Genomic DNA, 7,612 nt, shown 5'->3' on the forward strand with positions numbered 1-7,612 from the left:
CGTTTCGATGCCATGATCTACACGACGTAAGTGAATGAAGTTAAAATCTTTCGCAATTGCAGTCAAACGCACGCCAATAAAAAGTCACTTACACGTCTTTGTTTCGAATCTGATGAATGTGAACGGCGAAGCGAACACGTCTGTTCGGTCGTGTCGAGTGGGGGCTGCTTTTAAGCTAGTGCCGCGTTCTATAGGACGTTAAGTGAATAAAGTTAAAATCATTCACAATTACAGTAAAACGCACGCCAATAAAAACTCACTTACACGTCGTCGTTTCGAATCTGATGATCGAAAAACGCGAAGTGAAAATGTGTCTCGGTGTCGTCTTTCCGTAGCATCGGGTGGGAGTTGCGTTTATTTCAGCTCCCGCGGCATGACGTCTCAATTCGGGTTACGGGTAGTGGAATTTCCGCTTACGTAAGTTCCGGTAACATGCAATATCGTAGTCAAAACGTTAATCTACAGGCTTTTGTTCCGGGTGAAGGATATTCCTTTTCATAGAATTCCGGGGATGGGAATATTTACTGTATATATTTTAATCCATACATATACATATATTAGGGGCGCAACGACACATCTATTTAATTGGTGTATCGATGTGTCTGCCACGCAATCTTGCTGCATCGATAAGGCACTGGAGGAGTGCACATCGATGCTGGCCATACAGACATATCATTGTTATTGATCCACTGAATCGATATCCATCCATCTATCCGTTTTCTGCATCACTTTTATCCTCTGAGTCGATATAATTAACAGCATTTAAATATATATATATATATATATATATATATACATATACATATATATATACACACTCTGCCCTTTTAATTTTGTATGCAGGTTTGAATATTATTTTTAAAAACCTTATATTCATTTTTCGGTCTGAGATTTATGTCAAGCCATAACGTAGATTATAATAGATCAACATTGATCATGGAGGCGAGGGAGGAGATTTTTGAGACGAAGCAATGCCTTCGTTTCTGTGGAAACACTTTGGACTTTGCAAAAAAGGAGATCATCTTGACAAGACGGCTGCCATGTGTAGCCTTTGCAAATACAGAGTGAAATATAACGGGAACAGGACTATTTGTGGACGTGCTTCAGCTGTTGCCAGCTCCTCTTTACTGAACCATTACAATGTGACGCTCTGACTGTATTTCTTCATTCACCTTGTCTTACTTTATCTCAACACACAGACCTGCATATATAGTTACTTGTACTGTACAGTGCCGTGAAAAAGTATTTGCCCCCTTCCGGATTTCTGTGTTCTTTGCATATTTATCACACACAAAGGTTTCAGCTCATCCAACCAAATTGAATGTCACACAGAGACAACCCAAGGAAATACAAAATACAGTGTCGAAATGGCCGTTTGATTTAGACAAAAAAAAAAATCCAAACCTACCTGTCCCTATGTGAAAAATCCCCCCCGCCAACCGAATCTAATAATAACCCTTGGCAGCAAAAACTGAAATCAAGCGTGATGAGTCTTTCACATCACTGTGGAGGAATTCTGGCCTACTCTTCTTTGCAGAAGGGGTTTTATAGCATGAATTGCCCGTTTAACGTCACACTACAGCATCTCAATTGGATTCAAATCCGGACTTTGACTTGGCCACTCCAAAACCTTAAACCTTGTTGGTTTTGGGGTTTTTTTTTTTTGGTTTTTTTAAAGCCATTCTGAGGCGGACTTGCTGTATTCATTTATAATACAATACTTCTACAACCGCTGCAGGTATACCAGAGCGCTTTACAGAACAGTTAAAATACAGGGTCAGGCAAAATGATCTGACACATTTGTAGGTTAAATAAAAGGCAAATAAAGAGACAAAAAAGTGTTTTTATTTTCGAAAAGTACATATAATGCCATTCTGTTTCATTATGTTTTAAAAATTAAGTGGAGTTCTGGCGGTGCGAGGTCTGCCGATTGATTTTCGTTTCAATGCAGATCCAGTAGCTCTAAAGTTGGTAAAGGATAACAAGATCGTGTTTTGAGCTGGTATGGGATCATGTCTCCCAAGATTGAACTGCAAACGGAATGCTCGTTGTGTTGCAGTTACAAATTCGCGTGTTTTGATAAACGTTTCCACAATGAAAGTGTGATGCTCACCAGTCCAATTCATGGCAGCAACTGAAAAAGAAACGAAAAACAATCGCATTATAAAGAAACAAAGCAACATGGCATTGTATGAAAAAAAATTGGCATTATATGTACTTTTTGAAAATAAAAACACTTTTGTTTCTTTACTTTATTTGCCTTTTATTTAACCTACAAATGTGGCAGATCATTGTGCCTGACCCTGTACTACGTCCAAGAAATCAGAATATTGACTGTCGACTTTTGAGAAAATTGAATGCTTTTTGGTGTGCCTTATAGTGTGGAAAATACAGTATACTATTGAGATATATTTTCAACATTCACAAGATCATATTTTATTTCTATTAAAAAAAACCCAGCAAGTCATTGGGTTTTGCAAAGTCTTTCAACTATTACAAAGAAGCCTCTTTTTTCATTTCAATTCCATGCATGCTCTACATGGAAGAGTTCAATGATCTTAAAGCTTTGAAACGATGTTCTGTACAGTCTTTATGTGTTATCATACAGTATATGGATCACAATCACTGCTGAATGTTCACTCCCCATCAGCATGACAATGATATCAGATTCGATCATAGAATTTGAATGGTCTGGTGCTCACCCCACGCCGCCCCGGCACTCGCTCCACGACACCCCGGCCTTAACTCAATGACACCCTGGGACTGAAACCACCCACCTGCACTCAAGTCAAGCGCATGAACCACTAATTCATAGTGCATAATTCTTAGTTGACTGCCCTTAGTAAGAAAGCATTTTACCATACTCTAGCATAGCATAGCATAGCATAGCACAGCACATCATAGAATAGCGTAGCATACGCCCATGGCTCCACTTACCTCTGCATGTGACTGCATCAGATGCTCCCAACTGGTAGAAAAAAAAAATCACAGAAATGGAAGGAAGAATACCAGACTTCATCAAATCCAGGAAGCCGAAAGACAAATGGATAGCATCATCATCGGCCCAGCTCACGCCAGCAACACCAATCACCACATCACTTCACCCTGTCTTCTTACCGCTGCTCATTACTAATCAGACTTCATCAAATCCAGGAAGCCGAAAGACAAATGGATAGCATCATCATCGGCCCAGCTCACGCCAGCAACACCAATCACCACATCACTTCACCCTGTCTTCTTACCGCTGCTCATTACTAATCTCCCCTTTCTGTTATAAATACTTGAACGAATTGTCACCTCACAACTGAAAACCCACCTGAACTCCAATAACCTCTACGAACCATTTCAAGCCGTCTTCAGATCCCATCACAGCAGAGAAACAGCCCTTCTTAAAGTCACCAATGACCTCTTCCTCTACTCTGACACCGACTCCGTCAACATTCTCATCTTACTTGACCTCAGTGCAGAGCATCAATCATTCCACCCTCCTCACCCTTCTTGAGTCCTCCCTTAACATCACCGGCACTGCTCTCTCCTGGTTAAAATCATATCTCACCAATCGCCACCAGTTCATCAGCATTAATAAATCTCAGTCTGACACATCCCCAGTCCCCCAAGGTGTCCCCGAAGGCTCAGTGCTTGGCCCCCTTCTCTTTATCCTTAACATGCTTCCCCTTAGTCACATCATACGCTACCGTGGTCTCAATTTCCACTGCTTCGCCGATGACACCCAGCTATGCATCTCCACCAAATCCGTCATGGCTGCCACTCATTCTACCATCATCAACTGCCTTAATAGACATAAAAAAACTGGATGCAGACCAACCTCCTCAAAATAAATAGCAACAAATCAGAAATCCTCATCATCGTCCTGAAATCCCTTCACACATCCTGCGCTGATTTCTCACTTTCTATTAACAGCTCTACCATTCGCGCTTCGACCATATCCGTAACCTTGGCGTCATCTTTGATTAGTCACTCTCATTTAAAACCCACATCACCAAAACTGCTTTCTTTCACCTTAAAACATCACCCTCTCTCTCCCCATCAGCTGCTAAAACACTCGTTCACGCCTTTATCACCTCAAGACTCGCCGACTGCAATAGCATACTTCACGGCTTGCCCACTAAAACCCTCAACAAACGTCAATACATCTAAAAGTCTGCTTCCCATCTTCTCACCCACTCCCGCGCTTAGAGACCACATCACTCCAGTCCTCAGACATCTACACTGGCTCCTCATCCAACAACGAATCCAGTTTAAAGTTCTTCTCATCACCTTCAAGACCCTTTGCGACCTTGCCCCCTCCTACTTCACTGACCTCCTTCACTACCACACCCCTACCTGCCATTTTAGACCTGCTCACGCCAACCTACTCACCCCTCCCATCCAAACCAAGCACCGGATCTGGGGAGACAGAGCCTTCTCTATCGCCGCCCCCTCCCTCTGGAATTCTCTCCCTCATCATCTCAGACACACTCAAGGACTCAAAAGAATTAAAACCCACCTGTTCAGTTCTGTTTTTAACCTGTAATACACAATCATTTGTTCAATATAATCTCTCATCATTTTTTTTACACACCGTTGCATGTATGTAGCTTTTAATATTATGATTGTCTTATTTTTCCCGTTTTTTTGATTTATTTATTGTGTTTTACTATGTAAAGTGACTTTGAGTGTTTTTAAAGCGCTATACAAATAAAATGCATTATTATTATTATTTATTGACTGACCTGATTAATATGAATCGAGAGTGTAATCTGAACAAAGATGTCCATCTGGCAGTTAAAGAATGCAGGATTGTTCATCACTGAACATGAAAAACCTTCTTTGTTGGTATTATTTGTTTAAATATATAATACATAAATAACATTTGTTTAAATGTCCAGTTATCTATTAAGTGATTGTTCATTGTTCTTGTAGTCCAGCATGCCGTATGACACTGGCATGCAAACAAGAGTTTAAAACATTTACACAACGATACTATCCAATTAAAAACATTCTTAAACTTCAAATGTTCATGGATCATGAAAATGGAGTCAAATGTTGAATGTACGCATCACTAATGGCAAGCTTAATCCTCACAAAACAGACTTGTGATGCAAAATTGTTTTTCTAAATTCAAGGAATAATTTATAAAGACACATGCTCAATAGCTTTGCACAGACTGACCTGAAATGAATCTAAAATCCTCATGCCTTCAGCAGCAGAGGAAAGCAAACTGACAGGCGGCTAATTAAACCTGACCCGGTGAAGGCAAACAGTGGAGAAAGTGTGCGGCATAAAGTGAGAAGAAAGCAGCAGGCTGCAAGAGAGCGAGCCGAGCAGGCTAGCAGGGAGGAGGAGAGGAGGAAAGGCCAAGCATCAGGCTGAGCGCTCGTTATCGCCACCATATTGCGCTACGTAAGAGTAATGGGTGAGGACACAGTCATCTAGCAACGACCAACAAAAAAGGGCGCCTTGAAAGCTTCCCTTCTCATTTTTTTAAATCCATCACACTGAGACCACCTGCTTCTCTTTTCTTGGAAAACATCAAACACTGCATTGTCTTTTTTTTTTTTTTTTCCTGATGCGGATCACGTTAACACTAAATCCCGTTTGTACTCAAATTATTTAGTATTTTGTATTTAATGCAGAGCAGCGATTCAATCGCAAAATAAATCTGTTCTGACACTGCTTGATTTGAACAGCCAAGTAGGCCCAATTAGCAGATCATTACTGTCCCCCCCCCCCCCCCCCCAAAAAAAAAAAAAAAAAACACACTTTTCCCCCCACGAGGGATAGGCACTGGGCCCTGCAAACATAATCCACAAGCCTCCAAAAAGGTTTATCATTTCTTCTAGATGCCACAAAATGGCGGCAAAGCATTACTCTTGTACATGCAAAGCTCTTACACTCACTTCAATGCAGTTTCTTGGAACCGAGATGCCACAAATTGGTGGCAAAGAATGGAGCTCCTCAACTTACTGCAACATAGTTTCTTGGCACCAAGACGTCAATTAGAAAGGGTGTCCATGAAGCACCGTTTACCACTACAGTATTCACCGCAAGGCTCGGTCACTTTAGATCTTCTTTCGATTAGAATGTTTTGGGGCGAAAGGTTGAAAAACTCTTTGTAGCTATTAGCTTTCCATTGGGCAATGATGATATGTAAACACAATATTGGAATCCAATAACATAAATATTATACAGTACTTATTATGAACATAGTGCTATCAAGCATTTTGGCTTTAGCGATCTTTTGTTCACACATTAGCTAAAAACATTTATAAAAAGAAGACAAGATGAGCGCTATGCAAACCAAATTTTAGTAGCTACATGTAATGGGACAAGTTTTTGCCATAGAGCAACAATGTAATTTCATCAAATTTAAGATAATGTGTAATCACTTGAATGACTTTTATAAACATTGCTTTTGTAGAGGATGCGAGAACATAAACTTCCAATGAAAAGCATGTACTTCCAAGTTCTGAGAATCTGACGCATACAATATACTGAATTAGATCTTTGGAGTTCCTACCCACCCACACATGATGAAATTCAACACTCATGTACCTGACCTTTAATGAAAATTGCTTTGCACAAGCACTATTGTTTTGCTACCTGGATGTGGAGGGGAGAACATCTCCTTCTCTGGAGAGAGCCTCAGGGTATCCAACAACACCAGTGATAACTTTCCAGTTTGAGCCCTGCGAGTCCCAGGTACTCGCTGATCATAAAATATGAGTCCCATTATGCATTTAGAGAGTCCCAAATTTTGAATTCTGAAATGGTCTACTTATTCAATTGCATATGGTAATAACACAAACAAAAATATTCATTGATAATAGGTTTATTTCTTATAAACAAATGCTGCAAAAATATAAATAATTCAGGCATACAAGATTTGCTGAGAAATAGGTTATTTCATCCCATGGTTCAGTCTTTGAGTTCATAAATTCTCCTCTCTTTACTCTGCTTCCAATGATGCAAGGCTTTTTCAAAGTCGCAAAAAATTATCCAACTTTAGCTGCTTCTCTAAACTTTCTCAACACTTGTTTTAATGTTACACAACTTGGCAATCATCTGCTTTTCTCAAGGTGACGGCCGATCTTGCCAATCTCGTCTCGCGAGAACGGAAATCTCGTCACGCGAGATTACTCAACGCGAGATCAAAACAACAATGGCGGAGATTATCAAACTGCGATCGTTGCTGGAAAAAAATATTTACCGTGGTTCTTTTTTTGTCTTTTTTGACTGAGAAATTTCCTTGCGTCCCAAAAACGCACATTAATTGGAACTGTGTGTCTGGCGGGAAAATTATGCGTCTAGGACGCGGTACGCAGAGGTAACGAGATGGCTGCAACACCCCAAAATGTTGCAAGATATTTTGGGGTCATTGCATTGAGAGGCAATGCAAAAGTCAGTAAATATCGCGACAAGGTGCTAAATTGGCAAGACACAATTGACATTCACTTCATCCATACCTGTCAACTCATACGGTTTACCCATAGTTCATACGGATTTTGTGGTGAATCTTACGTATATGGCCATATCGCACAAATCATACGGATTCTGAATTTATTTATTTAATTCCCCCCCACCCCCAACCCCAGATGTGTGTTTCATCTTT

At 40.4% G+C, this 7,612-nt stretch overlaps 1 protein-coding gene across 3 annotated transcripts in view; it reads right to left on the reverse strand.

Moving 5' to 3' along the window:
- Positions 1-7,612, reverse strand: part of enox2 (ecto-NOX disulfide-thiol exchanger 2) — a 193,171-nt gene that overhangs the window by 152,497 nt on the left and 33,062 nt on the right. The gene's annotated exons all lie outside the window — the stretch shown is intronic.

Source organism: Hippocampus comes, unplaced genomic scaffold (assembly GCF_001891065.2).
Source record: "Hippocampus comes isolate QL1 unplaced genomic scaffold, H_comes_QL1_v1.1 scaffold9, whole genome shotgun sequence".
In the NCBI taxonomy this organism is placed as follows: domain Eukaryota; kingdom Metazoa; phylum Chordata; class Actinopteri; order Syngnathiformes; family Syngnathidae; genus Hippocampus; species Hippocampus comes.